General features: G+C 42.3%; 1 protein-coding gene across 3 annotated transcripts in view; it reads right to left on the minus strand.

Annotated features, from left to right (window-relative positions):
• Positions 1–25,802, minus strand: part of CDON (cell adhesion associated, oncogene regulated) — a 156,010-nt gene that overhangs the window by 106,126 nt on the left and 24,082 nt on the right. For 2 of the 3 annotated variants that reach the window (XM_056542128.1, XM_056542125.1), the window contains exon 2: positions 6,573–6,646. The gene's annotated coding sequence lies outside the window, so the exon portion shown is untranslated. Of the gene's footprint in view, positions 1–6,572; positions 6,647–12,540; positions 12,559–25,802 lie in introns of those variants that run through there. The other variant, XM_056542126.1, reaches the window with a different exon arrangement.

A 25,802-nucleotide genomic window follows, 5' to 3' on the forward strand; every position in this document is an offset into this window, starting at 1 on the left:
TGGGGGACGGGATGATGACACTTGGGGGACGGGATGATGACACTTGGGGGACGGGATGATGACACTTGGGGGACAGGATGATAACACTTGGGGGACGGGATGATGACACTTAAGGGACAGGATAGTGACACTTGGGGTACAGAGTAGTGACACTTGGGGTACAGAGTAGTGACACTTGGGGTTCAGGATAATAACACTTGGGGTTCAGGATAATAACACTTGGGGTACAGAGTAGTGACACGGGGTACAGGATAGTGACACTTGGGGTACAGGATAGTGACACTTGGGGTACAGAGTAGTGACACTTGGGGTACAGAGTAGTGACACTTGGGGTACAGAGTAGTGACACTTGGGGTACAGAGTAGTGACACTTGGGGTACAGAGTAGTGACATACACCCACTTGGGGGACAGTATAGTGGAATTACTAGACACTGAATTCCCACAATATTTATGTTACTTTGTTGCGTCTTTTCTATGATATTTCATATATCAGGATTATATTTCCCCCGTGGCACCTCATGTCCGCACTCAGGACCTCCCCTGGTTATGATTTTCCTAGTTGGCAGCCTCCATGTTGTGGTCACACAGTAAAACCTCAGGAAGGTATTAGTCCATTGAAGTTGGCCAGCTTCCTCCCTGGAGATCGAATTTTTGATTGTTTCTAACCCAAAAAACACAAGTCTTTCCCTTAAAAAATGAATTCTGCTAATACAACTCGTATTATATTATCCCATAATTTTTTTTCTAGCACCTGGAGAACAAGAATCTCAAAAATGTGAAAAACTTCCCAAAAATCTGTCTCCCCAAATTTTAAAAGGAATTTCCATTATAGTAAATAAGTCGTGGATGTGATTAGATCTACTAAATATGTTTGTAAATATACTTGGTAAGACAAGGGAAATATCCAGTTAGCATTGTCAAATCTACTTATTAAGGCCGTTTAGTAGTGGAAAATCTACTTAGTAAGGACGGTAAGTTTTGGCAAATCATCTTTGCAAGGCCAGTTAGTAGTGGAAAGTATAGTAAGGAGGGTTAGTAGTAGCAATCTACATAGTAAGGCCGGTTAGTATTGGCAAATCTAGTTAATAAGGCCGGTTAGTATTGGCAAATTTAGTTAATAAGGTCGGTTAGTATTGGCAAATCTACATAGTAAGGCCAGTTAGTATTGGCAATTCTAATAAATAAGGCCGGTTAGTATTGGCAAATCTAGTTAATAAGGCTGGTTAGTATTGGCAAATCTAGTTAATAAGGCCGGTTAGTATTGGCAAATCTAGTTAATAAGGCTCGTTAGTAATGGCAAATAGTTAATAAGGCTGGTTAGTATTGGCAAATCTAGTTAATAAGGCCGGTTAGTATTTGGCAAATCTAGTAAATAAGGCCAGTTAGTATTGGCAATTCTAATAAATAAGGCCAGTTAGTATTGGCAAATCTATTTAGTAAGGCTAGTTAGTATTGGCAAATCTATTTAGTAAGGCTACTTAGTATTGGCAAATCTAGTTAATAAGGCCGGTTAGTATTGGCAAATCTAGTTAATAAGGCCGGTTAATATTGGCAAATCTAGTTGATAAGGCCGGTTAATATTGGCAAATCTAGTTAGTAAGGCCGGTTAGTATTGGCAAATCTAGTTAATAAGGCCGGTTAGTATTGGCAAATCTAGTTAATAAGGCCGGTTAGTATTGGCAAATCTAGTTATTAAGGCCGGTTAGTATTGGCAAATCTAGTTAATAAGGCCGGTTAGTATTGGCAAAACTAGTTAATAAGGCTAGTTAGGATTGGCAAATCTACTTAGGCTGGGTTCACATATGTCTGGCATCTGGCATAGGTGAACTCAGCCTAGATCTTGACGCAACTGATGCCACAACTGATGACAAGTTGTCATCAGTTATATGGCATCCGGCATCCATTATTTCTGGATGGTTGGACACGCCGGAGGGCACCGGACAGAGGAACGCAGCTTGCTGTGTTCCTCTGTCCGTAGCCCTCCGGCGTGTCCAACCATCTGGCATCAAAATTAACATGCTGGATGACTGGGAACTGTCCCCTTCAAATGAACCGGATCAGTACTAGCATCAGAAACTGTGCCGGACACCTGATATACTGTATGTGAACCCAGACTTAGTAAGTCTGGCTAGTATTGGCAAATCTACTAAGTAAGGCTGGTTAGTAGTGTCAAATATACTTAAAGGGGTACTCCCGTGGAAAACTTTTTTTTTTTAATTATCTGGTGCCAGAAAGTTAAGCAGATTTGTAAATTACTTTAAAAAAAATCTTAATCCTTCCAATGTTTATTAGCTGCTGAATACTACAGAGGAAATTCTTTTCTGTCTGTCCAAAGTTCTCTCTGCTGATACTTTGCTACTACAAACCGGCCTTACTAAGCATTTAAACCCTACTATCACGTATGGGCTGGGAAGGAGTGCACACTAATCTCGCCCGCTCCCCTATCCCTGCCTACTTACGTACCTGCCCTAAACGACAGGTCTGTAACCACGAAGACGGTCCCTTCCTGTATACGTGAGGGGCGTAGTTGTCAAAGTAATAAACCACAATGACACTGGCTAAGTCCGGGGACAGTGGGATAACAGAAAGACAAAATACAACTACACACTCACACAAAAGTCCAGAGTCAACTAACCGCGTCAAAGCCAGGAGACGTCAAAGTACCAAGTGGCTAAAACCAGAGATAAGTCGAGATTAAAGCCAAAGGTCAAGGATGCCGGGTTATACAGGAGACACAGGGAACACACGCTAGCTACTGGAGCAAAAAAAAGACTCTTTCACAGGCGCTGACTGAGAGCCAACTGCCAGGTTAAATAGGCAACCAACAGGTGCTCTCATCAAGCGGTCAGCTGACCAGCTAGACAACTAGGTGTAACCCGGCAACAAAATAAACAAAGAACCTGTCAGAACCTTTTAACCCTATAGGTTCTGACACCTACTGTCATTTGTACATAGATTGCTATGTCATCTAGACAAAGTCTCAGTCCTGGTCTAAGTATCTGGCATGTCTGGACAACATATCTAAAGTTTGTACAAAAGTCAGTAATGCATTAAATGGGCACTGTCAGATGCAGTTACTTTTGATATGTTATAAAATATGCAAAAACAATACGTTTTGCAATTGCTTTCATCAGAATTTTTTCAGTATTTCATACTGAAAAAGCCAGTCAAAAAAAGTGGCCACTAGGGGTCCCCCTGCCTCCTGGGACACATACCAGTCCTGCAGTGTCCAGTGGTCATTGGCTGCTGTGCTTGCTCCTGGCTCTCTGTGAGTCAGGGCAGAGTGAGGGAGGGGGAGAAACCTCACTGAGCAATTATGACAAGTAAATAAAGGTAATTCTGAGAGAAATATAGGTCCTAGAAACAGGTGAAGAAAGCTTGTTCCCGCACCAACTCACGTAGTACTTATGTATAGAGGATACACCGAGACCGACTCCAGCAATCCCGTGCTCAGCGAAAAACAGCAGCAGCTTGTAAATCTTTAAAGAAGAAGAGTCCGCGGCACTGGAATATGATGCAATTAAAGGGTTCTTTATTGCGACAGCAGTAACAGAGGTGTAATCAGACAGCCGACAAGCGCAGGTTTCGCGTCAGAAGACGCTTTCTCGAGGCAACGCCTCGAGAAAGCGTCTTCTAACGCGAAACCTGCGCTTGTCGGCTGTCTGATTACCCCTCTGTAACTGCTATGCCGCAATAAAGAACCCTTTAATTGCATCATATTCCAGTGCCGCGGACTCTTCTTCTTTAAGGATAGGTCCTAGACACATTAACATTACATGTACATAATCAGGGTGTGGTACTGAGCAACATATACTGTAACAGCTTATTTTTTTTTTTGGAGGGTGGGTACACTTTAAAGGGGTATTCCAGGCAAAAACTTTTTTTTATATATATATCAACTGGCTCCGGAAAGTTAAACAGATTTGCAAATTACTTCTATTAAAAAATCTTAATCCTTCCAATAGTTATTAGCTTCTGAAGTTTTCTAACTGCTCAATGATGATGTCACGTCCCGGGAGCTGTGCATGATGGGAGAATATCCCCATAGGAGCTGGACAGCTCCCGGGACGTGAGTCATCAGAAAGCAGTTAGACAGAAAACAGCAACTCAACTTCAGAAGCTAATAACTATTGGAAGGATTAAGAATTTTTAATAGAAGTAATTTAAAAATCTGTTTAACTTTCCGGAGCCAGTTGATATAAAAAAAGTTTTTGCCTGGAATACCCCTTTAAGCTGTTCACTTGGGCAGATTGTTGTTCAGGACTCCAGTAAAGCTGGATTTCTAATGAACATCATATTGGCTGTCATACAGGTTTCTCAGAAACAAAGAGAACTAGGGAACAAGTAGAATTTGGAGGATCCTGGGACTTATAGTCGCAGGTGAATTTTTAGTTTTTGTGGCAAATGCTCATAGGGAAGAGGAGAGCCCCTTCCCCAGGTTTCTGGTGCCCCCTCTGGGGTTATCGTGTTATCTGCGGCCATGGGATAATATTATTTTTACCTTTGCACCTCAGCCGGCATCATCCAATCTCTTAAATTCCTTTGCCGTTACTGGAAAGCTAATTATAGATGAATGCCCAAAATTGTTTTAAGGAAAGTGGTTAAGGAACGGCGTTTAATGTGGAAAGTATTGTACAGCTGGAGATTTTAGGAGGAACAGGGGTCCCATAAAGCCTCTCTTCTCCAGCTGCTCCATTAATTAAAACAGGCGCTGCGTTACTTTGTCTCATTTCTTCGCTATGCGCTCAGGCGGCCATTGGAAGGAGTTCTGCCAGCGGTGACTGTAGCCACAGAGCATCGCAGACTACAGGCAGGATGGGGTAATGCTCTGCAGCAGCTCATACTTTACATGTAGTGAGACCCTTTAATGCTCTGCAGCTGTTGATATGTCACATAGATTAGAATGTAAGAATGCTCTGCAGACTTCTATACATTGTGGCTCTGTACATTGTTTCATGCTACAGCCATGAGCAGGTGGAAATGTTCTGCAGACATTAATACATTATAGGTATCAGGATGTTGCAATGCTCTGCTGATGACCAGATAATGTTCTTCAGCTGTATATAAGTTACATGCATTAAAATGTGAAAATGCTCTGCAGACATTAAGGCATTTCAATGCTCTGCAGATGTTCATGCATACTTGAAATGTAAAAATGCTCTGCAGGCATTAGGACACTGCAATGTTCTGCGGATGTTCATACATTAGGACGCTGCAATGTTCTGCGCATGTTCATACATTAGGACATTTCAATGTTCTGCAGATGTTCCTACATTAGGACACTGCAATGTTCTGCGGATGTTCTTGCATTAGGACGCTGCAATGTTCTGCGGATGTTCATACATTAGGACACTGCAATGTTCTGCGGATGTTCATACATTAGGACGCTGCAATGTTCTGTGGATGCTCATATATTAGGACGCTGCAATGTTCTGCAGATGTTCATACATTAAGACACTTCAATGTTCTGCGGATGTTCATACATTAGGACACTGCAATGTTCTGCGGATGTTCATACATTAGGACGCTGCAATGTTCTGCGGATGTTCATACATTAGGACATTTCAATGTTCTGCAGATGTTTCTACATTAGGACACTGCAATGTTCTGCAGATGTTCATACATTAGGACACTGCAATGTTCTGTGGATGTTCATACATTAGGACACTGGAATGGTCTGCGAATGTTCATACATTAGGACACTGCAATGTTCTGCGGATGTTCATACATTAGGACGCTGCAATGTTCTGCGGATGTTCATACATTAAGACATTTCAATGTTCTGCAGATGTTCCTACATTAGGACACTGCAATGTTCTGCGGATGTTCATACATTAGGACATTTCAATGTTCTGCGGATGTTCATACATTAGGACACTGCAATGTTCTGCGGATGTTCATACATTAGGACGCTGCAATGTTCTGCGCATGTTCATACATTAGGACACTGCAATGTTCTGCGGATGTTCATACATTAGGACACTGCAATGTTCTGCGGATGATCATACATTAGGACACTGCAATGTTCTGCAGATGTTCATACATTTGGACACTGCAATGTTCTGCGGATGTTCATAAATTAGGAGACTGCAATGTTCTGCGGATGTTCATACATTAGGAGACTGCAATGTTCTGCAGATGTTCATGCATTAGGACACTGCAATGTTCTGCGGATGTTCATACATTAGGACGCTGCAATGTTCTGCGCATGTTCATACATTAGGACACTGCAATGTTCTGCGGATGTTCATACATTAGGACACTGCAATGTTCTGCGGATGTTCATGCATTAGGACACTGCAATGTTCTGCGGATGTTCATGCACACACTGTGTACAACTGTTATGCAAACATTAGGACTGTGTAATGCTCTTCAGCTGTTCATACATAATGCAGTATAGAAATACTCTGCAGACAGAGAGACACTGCTGGGCATGCTGGGAGTTGTAGTTTTGCAACAGCTGTAGGTACCCTGGTTGGGAGTTATGTGCTAAAACCTTCTAATAATCTAGAACGAGTAAAGGAAGGTCACTGTATATAAGAAAAATTTGTAGCAATACAGGTATACTTACTAGACCACAGTCACTCCTCTCTCTCCTGGTCTTGTATCGTCCATATCACAGATCTCCAGATGATTCTCATTTATCTGAAAGACACCAACAAAGTCATATACTTATTTACACAAGACTAATTAATAGATAGATACATATGAGATAGATAGATATGAGATAGATAGATATGAGATAGATAGATAGGAGATAGATAGATATGAGATAGATAGATATGAGATAGATAGATAGATATGAGATAGATAGATAGATAGATAGATATGAGATAGATAGATAGATAGATATGAGATAGATAGATATGAGATAGATAGATATGAGATAGATAGATAGGAGATAGATAGATATGAGATAGATAGATATGAGATAGATAGATAGATATGAGATAGATAGATAGATAGATATGAGATAGATAGATAGATAGATAGATATGAGATAGATAGATATGAGAGAGATAGATATGAGAGAGATAGATATGAGATAGATAGATAGATATGAGATAGATAGATAGATAGATATGAGATAGATAGATAGATAGATAGATAGATATGAGATAGATAGATATGAGATAGATAGATAGATAGATATGAGATAGATACATATGAGATAGATAGATATGAGATAGATAGATAGATAGATATGAGATAGATAGATATGAGATAGATAGATATGAGAGAGATAGATATGAGAGAGATAGATATGAGAGAGATAGATAGATAGATATGAGATAGATAGATATGAGAGAGATAGATAGATATGAGATAGATATGAGATAGATAGATATGAGATAGATATGAGATAGATAGATATGAGATAGATAGATATGAGATAGATAGATATGAAATAGATAGATAGATATGAGATAGATAGATAGATATGAGATATATACGAGATAGATAGATAGATATGAGATAAATAGATATGAGATAGATAGATAGATATGAGATAGATAGATAAGAGATAGATAGATATGAGATAAATAGATATGAGATAGATAGATATGAGATAGATAGATAAGAGATAGATAGATAAGAGATAGATAGATATGAGATAGATAGATATGAAATAGATATGGGATAGATAGATATGAGATAGATAGATAAGAGATAGATAGATATGGGATAGATAGATATGAGATAAATAGATATGAGAAAGATAGATAGATATGAGATAGATAGATATGAGATAGATAGATAGATAGATAGATATGAGATAGATAGATAGATAGATGAGATAGATAGATATATAGATATGAGATAGATAGATATGAGATAGATAGATAGATAAGAGATAAATAGATATGAGATAGATAGATATGAGAGATAGATATGAGATAATTAGATATGAGAAAGATAGATAGATATGAGAGAGATAGATAGATAGATATGAGATAGAGAGACATGAGATAGATATGAGATAAATAGATAGATAGATATATAAGAGATAGATAGATATGAGATAAATAGATATGAGATAGATAGATAGATATGAGATAGATAGATGATGAATAGATAAGATAAATAGACATATAATAGATAGATATGAGATAGATAGATATGAGAAAGATAGATAGATATGAGATAGATAGATAGATGGATGAATAGATAAGATAAATAGACATATGATAGATAGATATGAGATAGATAGATAGATATGAGATAGATGGATGAATAGATAAGATAAATAGACATATGATAGATAGATATGAGATAGATAGATATGAGATAGATAGATAGATAAGAGATGGATAGATATGAGATAGATAGATATGAGATAGATAGATAGATAGATAGATATGAGATAGATAGACAGATAAGAGATAGATATGAGATAAATAGATATGGGATAGATAGATATGAGATAAATAGATATGAGAAAGATAGATAGATAGATATGAGATAGATAAGAGATAGATAGATATGAGATAGATATATAAGCGATAGATAGATATGAGATAGATAGATATGAGATAGATAGATAGATATGAGATAGATCGATAAATAGATAAGATAAATAGACATATGATAGATAGATTTATAACTGTATCTGGTAATGTTATGGGGCGCTGACATTGTTACAGTAAGGTTTCTACAATGCAGCATTCTGTATCTCTCATCTCTACGACACATTTTTCCACACAGCAAAACATTAATTATTTCTCTTATTTTCTCATTTTTCGGCTAAAAGTCCAATCTGACAAAACAAAATGCCAACGAGTTTCGGAGTGTGAAGTGATTTTGGTATCTGGGCAGTGAATCATCATTCGGAGTCCTAAGCCCCCGGACAGGTTTGTTTCTCGGTTCGGGGTCTGTTCAGTTCCTCAATGTATATGATAGACGGAATAATCTCCCAAATGTTTGCATTCCCATCACACAGAACAGGTCCACATTGCCTTTTATAGGCTGAAACCTCACACGGTTACTGTAAACACGCCTGGGTCCTGTTTGGCAGTGGGTACTCTTCTCTTACACCAGGGACAGTTAACTCTTTATTCTGAAGGGTCCTCCGCCCGCGCTGGGTCGGCCCCCACACACTCAGCACCTCCTTGGCTCATGCCTCTATGCAAAGTGTTCCCAATATTTACCCATTAGCAAGAGTGTTAGGGTGTATTCACATGATGCACTTGTGGACCCAAATTTTTTTTTTTTTTTTTTAACAGGTGAAATGATGAAATTTTGGTGAAATGTTTTCGGATGTGGTTTAATGCAATGCTAACTGCACAGTATACATATATAGGAGTGTTTTTCAAACTGTATGCCTCCAGCTGTTGCAAAACAACAACCCCCAGCATGCCTGGACAGCCTTCGGCTGTCCAGGCATGCTGGGAGTTGTAGTTTTGCAACAGCTGGTGGCACACTGTCTGGAATCGGCCTTAAAGGGGTATTCCAGGAAAAAACTTTTTTATATATAGCAACTGGCTCCAGAAAGTTAAACAGATTAGTAAATTACTTCTATTAAAAAAATCTTAATCCCTTCAGTACTTATGAGCTTCTGAAGTTAAGGTTGTTCTTTTCTGTCTAAGTGCTCTCTCTGAGGACACATGTCTCGGGAACCGCCCAGTTTAGAAGAGGTTTGCTATGGGGATTTGCTTCTAAACTGGGCGTTTCTCGAGACACATGTCATCAGAGAGGACTTAGACAGAAAAGAACAACCTTAACTTCAGAAGCTCATAAGTACTGAAAGGATTAAGATTTTTTAATAGAAGTAATTTACAAATCTGTTTAACTTTCTGGAGCCAGTTGATATATAAAAAAAATAGTTTTTTCCTGGATAATCCCTTTAATCAGGTTTCTGTTCTGAATCAGAAAATTTGAGCCCCTATAGGTCACCATGTCCACAACAAAAGATTGGGTGTAAACACTTTTGTAACCAATTGTTTACTGCTCCGATGCATATAATAAAGACATTTAAGGGGTACTCCGCTGGAAAACATTTTTTTTTTTAAATAAGTTAAAACAGATTTGTAAATTACTTCAATTTAAAAATGTTAATCCTTCCAGTACTGTTCAGCTGCTGTATGCTCAACAGGAAGTCCTTTTCTTTTTTTAATTATTTTCTGTCTGACCACAGTGCTCTCTGCTGACACCTCTGTCCATGTCAGGTACAGTCCAGAGCAGCATAGGTTTGCTATGGGGATTTGCTCCTACTCTGGACAGTTCCCAAAATGGACAGATGTGTCAGCAGAGAGCACTGTGCTCAGACAGAAAGGAAATTTTAAAAGAGAAGAACTTCCTCTCCAGTGTACAGCATTACAGCATGGAAGAATTAAGTAATAGTAATTTACAAATCTGTTTAACTTTCTCTGGGTACTCCAGAGGAAAAAATGTTTTAAAATTAGCTAGTGCCAAAAAGTTATAGCGATTTGTAAATTACTTGTATATAAAAAAATCTTAATCTTTCCAGTACTTATCTGCTGCTGTATGCCCCAGTGGAAGGTGTGTAGTTCTTTCCAGTCTGACCACATTGCTCTCTGCTGACACCACTGTCCATGTCAGGAACTTTCCAGAGCAGGAGAGGTTTGTTATGGAGATTTGCTCCTGTTCTGACACAGAGAGAGATGGCGGCAGAGAGCACTGTGGTCAAACCGGAAAGAACTACACAACTTCCTCTGGAGCATACAGCAGCTGATAAGTACTGGAAGGATTACATTTTTAAACTGTACTACTAAAGTTGTAAAAATCCAAACCAGTATTCAAAGTATCTGCATTGTACTACTCAAGGGTGAAGTAAAGTTTACAGGTGTTCTCTGAAATCCTGAGTACAGAAATCTTTTTCCTGGGCTTTGTGTAAGGGGAACAGCTTCCTTCTAAAAGGACATTTTGGGCTCACAGAGGGACTCCACCACTCAAGCCACGTGACATATCAGGGACTACTATCCTTAACATCTCAACCCACTACGTCATCACATACAAGTCCCCTGGAGCCCCACAGTGACACTGAACTGATCCCCACTATCATCATCACAGGGAGTTCATTTCTTTTTAAACCAGTGTTTCTCAACCAGTGTGTCAACGGCTGTCCGGGCATTCTGGGATTTGTAGTTTTGAAACAGCTGGTGGCACCCTAGTCCAGAAACACTGCAGTAGACATTTAATGCAAAGTATCTGCTCATTGCACAATCTCTACATCTAACTCACGATTGGGGGGGGGGGGGGGGGGGGGTAGGGATAAGTGAGCCCTAAATCTGTCCCTAAGACCAGCCCATCTGCCCTAAAGTGCACAGGCATCAAAGTCAACAGGCACACTCACAGTGTGATCAGGATACTAGCCTAGGAGGAAACAAAAATCCTAATTACAAGCAAACATGGGTACAGACACAAGACTAACTCACTCCTAGATAGACAGAATAGCACAAGGCTCAGAACAGGATTCTATACTAGGAGATCCAGGATCAAACAAGGTCAAAACAGGACTGACAAAATGCACAGTGTGCATACAGACTAAGGCACCACAAAGCAAATGCAGAACGAACATACAAGAATACTGAAACCCAACAAAGGTTTATATATCAATCAGGACAGATAACCATGGGTAAAACTCAGGATACATGTGCTCAGACAGACAAAAGCTAAAGTGCATCATAAACAAGACATGGTTAGAGTACAGGTCTAATAACCAGCCCAGAGCAGCACCTGAAGTGGCCTAATTTATCCTCCCAGTGCTGAAGGGTTAAATGTTCCCAAACCAGGGAGAATAAACACAGAAACTGTTCAGACACAAACCTAATGTCTGAGCAGGACCCGAAGAAGAAAAATGCAAAACACAGACAAACAGACATTACATGTATACAGTAAGCTCATAAGCTCCCCCTAGTGGTGGCCGCAGGCAGACCGAATATCATCCTGTAACACAGCGTTCTCCAACCTGTTGTTCTCTAGCTGATGCAAAACTATAACTCCCATCATGCCTGTTGTATTTTTGCTTCAGCTGAAGAGATTTGGACACAGTAGACCCCTGTTTCCCAGCCAGGGTGCCTCCAACTGTTGCAAAACTACAACTCCCAGCATGCCCGGACAGCCAAAGGCTGTCCGGGCATGCTGGGAGTTGTAGTTTTGCAACCCCTATTTGGGAAACAGACTATAACAGACTATAAATAGACTATAAAAAAAAAATACAAGCAAATGCAAATTGTTACAAATTGTATCTAGTAATAGTTAGATCTAGTTTTCGCTAGTTATATCAACTTATGTAAAGCTAACAGGGCATGGGATGTATCACTGAATAACCAGACAGATTTTTCCATTCGGGAGACCCCCTTAGGAGCTGTTATGGCAGCCCATATAGTTGTTTTCCCAGAAACAGATATGGATAAGGGAACGGCTAAGCAGACATTTAAAGTCTGTATCATGACTTGAATTTTATTTTCCTTCAAGCCTACAGTCCAGATAACTCAATAGATAAGGATCTCACTCACAATCTTCTCGGCATCTTTGTTGACAGTAAATTTATATCAATAAGGCCCGAGCCCCCATACCTGAGATATCATCGCCTTAGAAAACAGTCCAGGCTCTGCTAGGACTAAAACGTTTGCAGATGTGTAAGAACCCTGAGAGCTCCGGCGAGGCGCTGCACTGTCTGCTTCCATTTACTCCACAGTCCTTGCTATGTTCCAGTGATCAGCCACTTCTCAAGCAGATCCCGTACGCAAAAGGAAAAAGACTGCGTATCATCTCCTTAAGGCCGGGTTCACACCACGTTTTTGCAGTACAGTTCCCGTATACGTTTTCAATTTAAAAACCGCACGGAACCGTATTGAAAACCGTATGCATTGACTCTCCATGGAAAACTGTATGCCAAGCAATGCATCGGGTTGAGTCCGTTTTGCATCCTGTACGGTTTCGTCAGTTTTTTTTCCCGTACCCAAAAGAATAGCCTACGGGTACACCTGTCAAACCGTAACGCAGGAGTCCTAAGGCGAGCGCTGGGAGGACAGAAACCTCCCATGGAGCAGAAGGGCTATGTTTTGGCAATACACCATGTTTTGGCAATACAGTTCCGTTATCAGGTTTTTGATGAAAAAACAATTCCTCAAAACCGGACTAAACTGTGTCAAAACGTGTGTACAAATTTTAACGCGTATACGGTTAAAAACCGTATACAGTTTAAAAAATTTATATCAGGTTGCATCCGTTTTTTAATGAAAAAAACATATATACGTTTTTAACTTTTCACTCCATTATGAATAAAGTTTCACTTGTTTGATTGAAATTCCAAGAAAAAAAAAGAGTTCAAAGTCAAAAACCTTATGGTGAAAACCTGAAGGAATCGTACGCACATACAGTTCTGTACGGTTCCCATTGACTCCCATGTTTAAAAAAAAAAAAAAAACGTATACGGTTTAAGACAGTTTTTCACCCCAACCAAAAACCGTGGTAGACTACAGTTTTGGGTACGGGTAAAAAAAACTGACAAAACCGTACAGGATGCAAAACGGACACAACCTGATGAATCTTTTGGTATATGGTTTTCAATGGAGAGTCAATGCATACGGTTTTCAATACAGTTCCGTACGGTTTTCACATTGAACACGTATACGGGAACTGTACTGCAAAAACGTGGTGTGAATGCAGCCTACCATGGTTTTTAGTCCGGGTGAAAAACTGTATTGGAACGTATACGCTTTTTTATTTTATTTATTTTTTTTTACATGGGAGTCAATGGGAACCGTACAGAACTGTATGTGTGTACGGTTCCATCCAGTTTTCACCATATGGTTTTTGACTTTGCACAGTTTTTTTTCTTGGAATTTCAATAAAACAAGGGAAACTTTATTCATAATGCAGTGAAAAGTAAAAAATGTATACGTTTTTTTTTTTTTTAAATGGATGCAACTGGACATCATTTGTGAAACCGTATACGGTTTTCAACCATATACGGATTACAATTTGTACACACGTTTTGATGCAGTTTAGTCCGGATTTGAGGAATCCGTTTTTCATTCAAAAACCTGATACAGGAACTGTATTGCAAAAACGTGGTGTGAACCCACCCTAACAAGACAACCAATATGGCTGCCATTATAGATCCCCCAGGGCAGGGGTCGAGTCCTGGAAAAAAAAAAAGTGTGGGAACTCCACTCAAGGGCTGCTCCTACAGGACTCCTGTTAATGCGAACAGTGTTCCTCCATTCCCATGCAATCCTGCAGGACTTTCAAATTGAGAACCGTACAGAACCGTATTGAAAACCGTATACCAAAAGATTCATCAAGTTGTGTCTGTTTTGCATCCTGTACGGTTTTGTCAGTTTTTTTCCCGTACCCAAAACCGCAGCCTACCTACGGTTTTGGTCCGGGTGAAAAACCGTATTGAAACATATACTTTTTTTTAACATGGGAGTCAATGGGAACCGTACAGAACTGTATGTGCGTACGGTTCCATCCGGTTTTCACCATCCGGTTTTTGACTTTGCACAGTTTTTTTTCTTGGAATTTCAATCAAACAAGGGAAACTTTATTCATAATGCAGTGAAAAGTTAAAAACTTATACTTTTTTTTCCCCTTAAAAAAGGATGCAACCGGACATGATTTTTCAAACCATATACGGTTTTCAACCTTATACGGATTAAAATTTGTACACACGTTTTGATACAGTTTAGTCAGGTTTTGAGGAATCCGTTTTTTTATCAAAAACCTGATACGGGAACTGTATTGCAAAAACGTGATGTGAACCCAGCCTTACCCACCTTTTTTCAGAAACAGGTAAATTATAACAAACATTATACACTTCAAGCACTAGGATCAGGGGTGTAGCTAAAGAGGTAGCAGTGGCACCGGGGCCCTGGTGCCTAAGGGGCCACATCTGCCCCATTAGAGACCAGTATATCATTGGCATTTGGGGCCCTGTTGCAGATTTTGCATCGGGGCCCAGAAGCTACAAGCTTGAAGCTTCGCCTCTGACTAGGATCTATGGGGGAGATTTATCAAAACCTGTCCAGAGAAAAAGTTGCTGAGTTGCCCATAGCAACCAATCAGATCGCTTCTTTCATTTTGAAGAGGCCTGGTTAAAAATGAAAGCAGCGATCTGATTGGTTGCTATGGGCAACTCAGCAACTTTTTCTCTGGACAGGTTTTGATAAATCTCCCCCTATGTCAGTAGTCTCCAACCTGCAGACCTCCAGATGTTGCAAAACTACAACTCCCAGCATGCCCGGACAGCCGTTGGCTGTTCGGGCATGCTGGGAGTTGTAGTTTTGCAACATCTGGAGGTCCGCAGGTTGGAGACCACTGCCCTTTGTGTTTATTTCCCATTTTAGGGGTAAATGCTCATTTTTCTTATAAAGAACGTTGGAGGATCCAATGGATTCTCTAGAGGGATCATTATCAAGGCCTGAGAATTTGTTTCGCAAAACCAGCGATGTAATCTGCAGAACATATATGTGAGAGGGGGGAAAATACAGGAAATGATGGATGGTAATGTCTCCCAGGCCCAGGATAAATGCTGCAGAGAACAACACTTTTCTGCCCAATTACTGCTTTATATGTCGTGTAATGCCTGACTTCCCATGTATGACGAAGGGTTAAATCCTGGTATTACTGATACATGAGAGAGGAGCAGGGGGTATGAATTATAGTACAATCTATGGTATATGGAGGAAACGGTCCTAACAATGGGGATACAAAACACCCGCAACACCCATTACTCTGTACAGTGGGGATACAAAACACCCGCAACACCCATTACTCTGTACAGTGGATACGCAAAGCACCCGCAACACCCATTACTCTGTACAGTGGGGATACAAAACACCCGCAACACCCATTACTCTGTACAGTGGGGACACAAAGCACCCACAACACCCATTACTCTGTACGGTGGGGATACAAAACACCCGCAACACCCATTACTCTGTACAGTGGGTATACAAAACACCCGCAACACCCATTACTCTGTACAGTGGGGATACAAAACACCCGCAACACCCATTACTCTGTACAGTGGGGATACAAAGCACCTGCAACACCCATTACTCTGTACAGTGGGGATACAAAACACCCGCAACACCCATTACTCTGTACAGTGGGGATACAAAACACCCACAACACCCATTACTCTGTACAGTGGGGATACAAAACACCCGCAACACCCATCACTCTGTACAGTGGGGACACAAAGCACCCGCAACACCCATTACTCTGTACAGTGGGGATACAAAACACCCGCAACACCCATTACTCTGTACAGTGGAGACACAAAACACCCGCAACACCCATTACTCTGTACAGTGGGGATACAAAACACCCGCAACACCCATTACTCTGTACAGTGGGGATACAAAACACCCACAACACCCATTACTCTGTACAGTGGGGATACAAAACACCCGCAACACCCATTACTCTGTACAGTGGGGACACAAAGCACCCACAACACCCATTACTCTGTACAGTGGGGACACAAAACACCCGCAACACCCATTACTCTGTACAGTGGGGATACAAAACACCTGCAACACCCATTACTCTGTACAGTGGGGACACAAAGCACCCACAACACCCATTACTCTGTACAGTGGGGATACAAAACACCCGCAACACCCATCACTCTGTACAGTGGGGACACAAAGCACCCACAACACCCATTACTCTGTACAGTGGGGATACAAAACACCCGCAACACCCATTACTCTGTACAGTGGGGATACAAAACACCCACAACACCCATTACTCTGTACAGTGGGGATACAAAACACCCGCAACACCCATTACTCTGTACAGTGGGGACACAAAGCACCCACAACACCCATTACTCTGTACAGTGGGGACACAAAACACCCGCAACACCCATTACTCTGTACAGTGGGGATACAAAACACCTGCAACACCCATTACTCTGTACAGTGGGGACACAAAGCACCCACAACACCCATTACTCTGTACAGTGGGGACATAAAGCACCCACAACACCCATTACTCTGTACAGTGGAGACACAAAGCACCCGCAACACCCATTACTCTGTACAGTGGGGACACAAAGCACCCGCAACACCCATTACTCTGTACAGTGGAGACACAAAGCACCCACAACACCCATTACTCTGTACAGTGGGGACACAAAGCACCCACAACACCCATTACTCTGTACAGTGGAGACACAAAGCACCCACAACACCCATTACCCTGTACAGTGGGGACACAAAGCACCCACAACACCCATTACTCTGTACAGTGGGGACACAAAGCACCCACAACACCCATTACTCTGTACAGTGGAGATACAAAACACCCGCAACACCCATTACTCTGTACAGTGGGGATACAAAACACCCGCAACACCCATTACTCTGTACAGTGGGGACACAAAACACCCGCAACACCCATTACTCTGTACAGTGGGGATACAAAACACCCGCAACACCCATTACTCTGTACAGTGGGGATACAAAACACCCGCAACACCCATTACTCTGTACAGTGGGGACACAAAGCACCCGCAACACCCATTACTCTGTACAGTGGAGACACAAAACACCCGCAACACCCATTACTCTGTACAGTGGGGATACAAAACACCCGCAACACCCATTACTCTATACAGTGGAGACACAAAACACCCACAACACCCATTACTCTGTACAGTGGAGACACAAAACACCCACAACACCCATTACTCTGTACAGTGGAGACACAAAGCACCCGCAACACCCATTACTCTGTACAGTGGAGACACAAAGCACCCGCAACACCCATTACTCTGTACAGTGGAGACACAAAGCACCCTCAACACCCATTACTTTGTACAGTGGGGATACAAAACCCCCGCAACACCCATTACTCTGTACAGTGGGGACACAAAGCACCCGCAACACCCATTACTCTGTACAGTGGGGATACAAAACACCCGCAACACCCATTACTCTGTACAGTGGAGACACAAAACACCCACAACACCCATTACTCTGTACAGTGGGGATACAAAACACCCACAACACCCATTACTATGTACAGAGGGGACACAAAGCACCCAGAACACCCATTAGTCTGTACGGTGGGGACACAAAGCACCCAGAACACCCATTACTATGTACAGTGGAGACACAAAGCACCCACAACACCCATTACTCTGTACAGTGGGGACACAAAACACCCACAACACCCATTACTATGTACAGAGGGGACACAAAGCACCCACAACACCCATTAGTCTGTACGGTGGGGACACAAAGCACCCACAACACCCATTACTCTGTACAGTGGAGACACAAAGCACCCGCAACACCCATTACTCTGTACAGTGGGGACACAAAGCACCCACAACACCCATTACTCTGTACAGTGGGGACACAAAGCACCCACAACACCCATTACTCTGTACAGTGGGGACACAAAGCACCCACAACACCCATTAGTCTGTACGGTGGGGACACAAAGCACCCACAACACCCATTAGTCTGTACGGTGGGGACACAAAGCACCCACAACACCCATTACTCTGTACAGTGGAGACACAAAGCACCCGCAACACCCATTACTCTGTACAGTGGGGACACAAAGCACCCACAACACCCATTACTCTGTACAGTGGGGACACAAAACACCCACAACACCCATTACTCTGTACAGTGGGGACACAAAGCACCCACAACACCCATTACTCTGTACAGTGGGGACACAAAACACCCACAACACCCATTACTCTGTACAGTGGGGACACAAAGCACCCGCAACACCCATTACTCTGTACAGAGGGGACACAAAGCACCCACAACACCCATTAGTCTGTACGGTGGGGACACAAAGCACCCACAACACCCATTACTCTGTACAGTGGAGACACAAAGCACCCGCAACACTCATTACTCTGTACAGTGGGGATACAAAACACCCGCAACACCCATTACTCTGTACAGTGGAGACACAAAGCACCCGCAACACCCATTACTCTGTACAGTGGGGATACAAAACACCCGCAACACCCATTACTCTGTACAGTGGAGACACAAAACACCCGCAACACCCATTACTCTGTACAGTGGGGACACAAAGCACCCACAACACCCATTACTCTGTACAGTGGAGACACAAAACACCCGCAACACCCATTACTCTGTACAGTGGAGACACAAAACACCCGCAACACCCATTACTCTGTACAGTGGGGATACAAAACACCCGCAACACCCATTACTCTGCACAGTGGAGACACAAAACACCCGCAACACTCATTACTCTGTACAGTGGGGATACAAAACACCCGCAACACCCATTACTCTGTACAGTGGGGACACAAAACACCCGCAACACCCATTACTCTGCACAGTGGAGACACAAAGCACCCGCAACACCCATTACTCTGTACAGTGGGGATACAAAACACCCGCAACACCCATTACTCTGTACAGTGGGGATACAAAACACCCGCAACACCCATTACTCTGTACAGTGGAGACACAAAGCACCCACAACACCCATTACTCTGTATAGTGGGGACACAAAGCACCCACAACACCCATTACTCTGTACAGTGGGGACACAAAGCACCCACAACACCCATTACTCTGTATAGTGGAGACACAAAGCACCCACAACACCCATTACTCTGTATAGTGGGGACACAAAACACCCGCAACACCCATTACTCTGTACAGTGGAGACACAAAGCACCCACAACACCCATTACTCTGTACAGTGGAGACACAAAACACCCGCAACACCCATTACTCTGTACAGTGGGGACACAAAGCACCCACAACACCCATTACTCTGTACAGTGGGGACACAAAACACCCACAACACCCATTACTCTGTACAGTGGGGACACAAAGCACCCACAACACCCATTACTCTGTACAGTGGGGACACAAAACACCCACAACACCCATTACTCTGTACAGTGGGGACACAAAGCACCCACAACACCCATTACTCTGTACAGAGGGGACACAAAGCACCCACAACACCCATTAGTCTGTACGGTGGGGACACAAAGCACCCACAACACCCATTACTCTGTACAGTGGAGACACAAAGCACCCGCAACACTCATTACTCTGTACAGTGGGGATACAAAACACCCGCAACACCCATTACTCTGTACAGTGGAGACACAAAGCACCCGCAACACCCATTACTCTGTACAGTGGGGATACAAAACACCCGCAACACCCATTACTCTGTACAGTGGAGACACAAAACACCCGCAACACCCATTACTCTGTACAGTGGGGACACAAAGCACCCACAACACCCATTACTCTGTACAGTGGAGACACAAAACACCCACAACACCCATTACTCTGTACAGTGGGGATACAAAACACCCGCAACACCCATTACTCTGTACAGTGGAGACACAAAACACCCGCAACACCCATTACTCTGTACAGTGGGGATACAAAACACCCGCAACACCCATTACTCTGCACAGTGGAGACACAAAACACCCGCAACACTCATTACTCTGTACAGTGGGGATACAAAACACCCGCAACACCCATTACTCTGTACAGTGGGGACACAAAACACCGGCAACACCCATTACTCTGCACAGTGGAGACACAAAGCACCCGCAACACCCATTACTCTGTACAGTGGGGATACAAAACACCCGCAACACCCATTACTCTGTACAGTGGGGATACAAAACACCCGCAACACCCATTACTCTGTACAGTGGAGACACAAAGCACCCACAACACCCATTACTCTGTATAGTGGGGACACAAAGCACCCACAACACCCATTACTCTGTACAGTGGGGACACAAAGCACCCACAACACCCATTACTCTGTATAGTGGAGACACAAAGCACCCACAACACCCATTACTCTGTATAGTGGGGACACAAAACACCCGCAACACCCATTACTCTGTACAGTGGAGACACAAAGCACCCACAACACCCATTACTCTGTATAGTGGGGACACAAAACACCCACAACACCCATTACTCTGTACAGTGGGGACACAAAGCACCCACAACACCCATTACTCTGTACAGAGGGGACACAAAGCACCCACAACACCCATTAGTCTGTACGGTGGGGACACAAAGCACCCACAACACCCATTACTCTGTACAGTGGAGACACAAAGCACCCGCAACACTCATTACTCTGTACAGTGGGGATACAAAACACCCGCAACACCCATTACTCTGTACAGTGGAGACACAAAGCACCCGCAACACCCATTACTCTGTACAGTGGGGATACAAAACACCCGCAACACCCATTACTCTGTACAGTGGAGACACAAAACACCCGCAACACCCATTACTCTGTACAGTGGGGACACAAAGCACCCACAACACCCATTACTCTGTACAGTGGAGACACAAAACACCCGCAACACCCATTACTCTGTACAGTGGAGACACAAAACACCCGCAACACCCATTACTCTGTACAGTGGGGATACAAAACACCCGCAACACCCATTACTCTGCACAGTGGAGACACAAAACACCCGCAACACTCATTACTCTGTACAGTGGGGATACAAAACACCCGCAACACCCATTACTCTGTACAGTGGGGACACAAAACACCGGCAACACCCATTACTCTGCACAGTGGAGACACAAAGCACCCGCAACACCCATTACTCTGTACAGTGGGGATACAAAACACCCGCAACACCCATTACTCTGTACAGTGGGGATACAAAACACCCGCAACACCCATTACTCTGTACAGTGGAGACACAAAGCACCCACAACACCCATTACTCTGTATAGTGGGGACACAAAGCACCCACAACACCCATTACTCTGTACAGTGGGGACACAAAGCACCCACAACACCCATTACTCTGTATAGTGGAGACACAAAGCACCCACAACACCCATTACTCTGTATAGTGGGGACACAAAACACCCGCAACACCCATTACTCTGTACAGTGGAGACACAAAGCACCCACAACACCCATTACTCTGTATAGTGGGGACACAAAACACCCGCAACACCCATTACTCTGTACAGTGGAGACACAAAGCACCCACAACACCCATTACTCTGTATAGTGGGGACACAAAGCACCCGCAACACCCATTACTCTGTACAGTGAAGACACAAAGCACCCACAACACCCATTACTCTGTACTGATCACTGCTGTGTTGCCCCATTGTGTATGAGAGGGCAGGATGACTGCTCTGCTCTAAGTAACAACACTTCATCATCTGTGACATTCCCCATGAGAGGAAAATTCCTTCCCGATTCCAATATATCCCTGGATCAACATATTATCCCCAAAAATCTAGTATTTATAACCTGTAATATTATATATTTCCACATAAATCACACATCTTCTATTCATCTTATTATTTATCAATCTATCTAATATATTTTATCTATAGCTCTATCTCATATCTATCCATCTATCTATCTATCTAATATTTATCTATCTATCTTATATCTAACTCATATGTATCTATCTATATATCTCTATATCTCATGTCTATTTCTCTATCTATCTCATATCTATCTATCTCATATCTATCTATCTATCTATCTATCTATCTCTCTCATATCTATTTATCCATCTCATATCTATCTCATATCTATCTGTCTATCTATCTCCTATCTATCTACTAAATAAGTTTATTTCATTAGCTCCATTGGTTTTAGTAATGAGATCTATGCAAATCCATTGCAATAAAATAATGTAAACTCAGGAATGAACGGCGTCCGATTTATCCAAACACCTTAGAAAACTTAGATTTTCCCATCTAATATTATTTATTTTATCAGCCGGAGTTGGACTGAGGTGAACTGTGGATCCAGAGGCTTCTTTTACGTATTCACAAATTCTATTAGAATTTAAAACTGCATTTTAACTGCAATAAGACTCCCATAAAGTGTCAGGGTGTCTGTATAGTCACTGACATTATACCATGTACAGTATAGAGGACTGACTCCTCCAATACTCCAGAGATAAAGGAAATAGAAGTAGGGAAAATCTCCAACCCCAGTGATTACTTTATAATGTATAAATGCCGCAAAACAGGGAAACGTCACATCCACTGTCACATTGTAACAAAAATATAAAATACTGTCACATCCAGTGTCGTTATGTGATAGATTGATATGAGATTTTCAGTGAAATAGATGAAGCCCCCCAGCAACTTTAACCCACACACAAGCTCCAGCGCGATCAACACCTTTTGTACACTAGTGAGACAGGACATTGAGAAAATACAATCAGAACAACATTTGCTGGTGAAAGAAAGCAGAATGTCCAGCGCGAGTGAAAAGGAACTGGATGTTTATTCCAATAGCCAAAAAGACACGTAGAACATGACAAGGTGACGCGTTTCGGTCCTAAGGTTGGACCTTAGTCATACACTAGTATACAGTGAGTACAAACCTTATATAGGTGGCCCTTCAAACGCCGACCAGTGATCCGGCCGCACCTGAATAGGGTCCTCCTCCTCTCTCCGTGACGTGGGGGGGATGTGAGTAAAGCCCGGAGATTGAAGAAGTGAAAAGGAAAAAGCGGAGACAAAAAAGGAAGGGAAATGAGAATAAAAAGAAGAAGGTGAAACAAGAAAAGAAAAAAGAAAGAAAAAGGAGAAAAAGAAGAGAAAGGACCATACCTGATCACCCCCACGTGACGGAGAAAGGTTACAATCTTAGATGATACAAAAGATCAATAAAAACAATAACTTTTATTACACGTAGGTGAAATATTTTAAAAAAGGATCAATAATTCAAAATATAATCTTATTCTAAGACTACTCCCAAGAGGGAGAGAATAAATGAAAGGAATGTACTATGTTAAGGGTTTCATAAGGAAAGGACAAAGAAAAAGGAATTGTTAAACGGTAAGCAGTATATTATATGGTATTACTAATTATTCATATATGGTAAGAAGATGTAATTAGCTGTACATAAGTAAATACATGATATGATGAAATAGAATATACCAATAACTTTCTCATAAGAGAAAGGATACTGTATCTTATGAAACCCTGACATAGATACTCGTACAGGATCAGCAAATAGCTAGATGGTTTGGGATGCTGGAACCGGTCAAGGAAAAGGATTGGGGGGAGGGGACAGGGGAGAAAGGTCAGAAAGCCCGTGGTAAAAATGGTCATGAGCATCCTGATTGGGAGGAACAAGGGGAATTTGAATAGAAAGGACTACACCAATTGAATGGAAGGAGCAAAACCTAAATAAACTTAAGTATGGATTACCCGTACAGAAAAGAGCATATCAATAAAGCAATTAGGAGGAACAGAGCTGAATTAATTTCCAACCAAAGATCACTAGTAATGAAGGATGGTGTCCATCCTTTTATTAAGGCCCCGAGGGACACGACTGTCCAATCTCAAGATCCAATAGACCTCTCGGTCCAGGAGTTTGAGCTTGACATTGCCACCCCTCACAGGTGGGCTAACTCGCTCCAGTCCCTGTAATATAAGGGATGACGTATTGCCGGCATGTACCTCGGCTATATGTCTCGAGACCATAGAGATATGTCTTGAATTGAAATGGGGTATATCCGAGATGTGTTTTCGGATACGGACTTTCAGTGGAGTGGAAGTGCACCCCACGTATTGTAAATTACAGTCTCTGCAGGTAAGGACATAAACAACATTTGGTGTGTTGCAGTTGATATAAGCATTAATTTTATGGGTGTCACCCGTAGTGGTTGAAACCACCGAATTTGAATTTTGCATAAAACCGCAACACACGCACCTGTTGTGTCCACACCTGTAGGACCCCATATAGCGTAGCCAGGTTGGTTGTGATATCTGCTGTGTGGAGAATAAACTTGGTGAAATACTCTGACCAATAGTCGGGGCCCTTCTGGATATACATTTATATCCTGTAGGGAATACCCCTTGAAAGGCAGAATCGCATAAGACAATGGGCATATATTTATGTATGATGTTACAGATACGTTTATATTCAAGACTGTACCTGGTACAGAAGACCACCGGGGAATCAGGGGTCTTCTGGGTACCTTGTGTCTTATTGTAGGAGGGAGAGATCAACAGCGCCCTATTTTTGTTCGAGGCAACATTGATGCCCCTCTCTATGTCCCGAGACTGGTACCCACGAGCTTGAAGACGGGAAGAAATTTCACATATCTCCCGTCTAAAATCTGGGTCGGCCGAGCAGTTTCTGCGGGCTCTCACCATCTCACCCGTGGGCAAGTTACGAGTTACATGTGATGGGTGGCACGAGGACGCATGTAATATAGAATTTACTGCGGTTTTTTTGCGAAATGTAGCAGTTTTCACACAGCATCCCTCATTATCACCCATCAAATGCAAGTCAAGAAAACTAACCATGGACACCTCATGATTAAGAGTGAATCTCAAGTTGAGAGAATTCTCATTGATGTACGTGCAGAAATCCGGTATGGCCGCCACATCGGAACTCCAGATGATAAGAATATCATCTATGTAGCGGCCATACCAGATTATGCACGACAAAAATGGATTGGATGGGGCGAAGATTGTCCCCCTCTCCCACCAACACATGTAAATGTTAGCGAGAGAGGGGGAGAACTTCGCCCCCATAGATGCTCCCGTCACCTGCAGAAAGAAATGGTGATCAAACATGAAGAAATTATGGTGTAACAGGTAGTCCACCGCCTGAATGATATACATTTGCTGGTACGACCTAACCTGACCAAAAATCAACAACTCGCATTAAACCAGATAGTCCATGACCACAACCTGGTGATTAAACCCGCCAATAAAGGCGGTGCGGTTGTGGTCATGGACCGATCAAAATATCTTAGCGAAGTGTACAGGCAATTATCTGACTTGACTACGTGTAA

This window comes from Hyla sarda, chromosome 10, assembly GCF_029499605.1.
Source record: "Hyla sarda isolate aHylSar1 chromosome 10, aHylSar1.hap1, whole genome shotgun sequence".
Lineage (NCBI taxonomy): Eukaryota > Metazoa > Chordata > Amphibia > Anura > Hylidae > Hyla > Hyla sarda.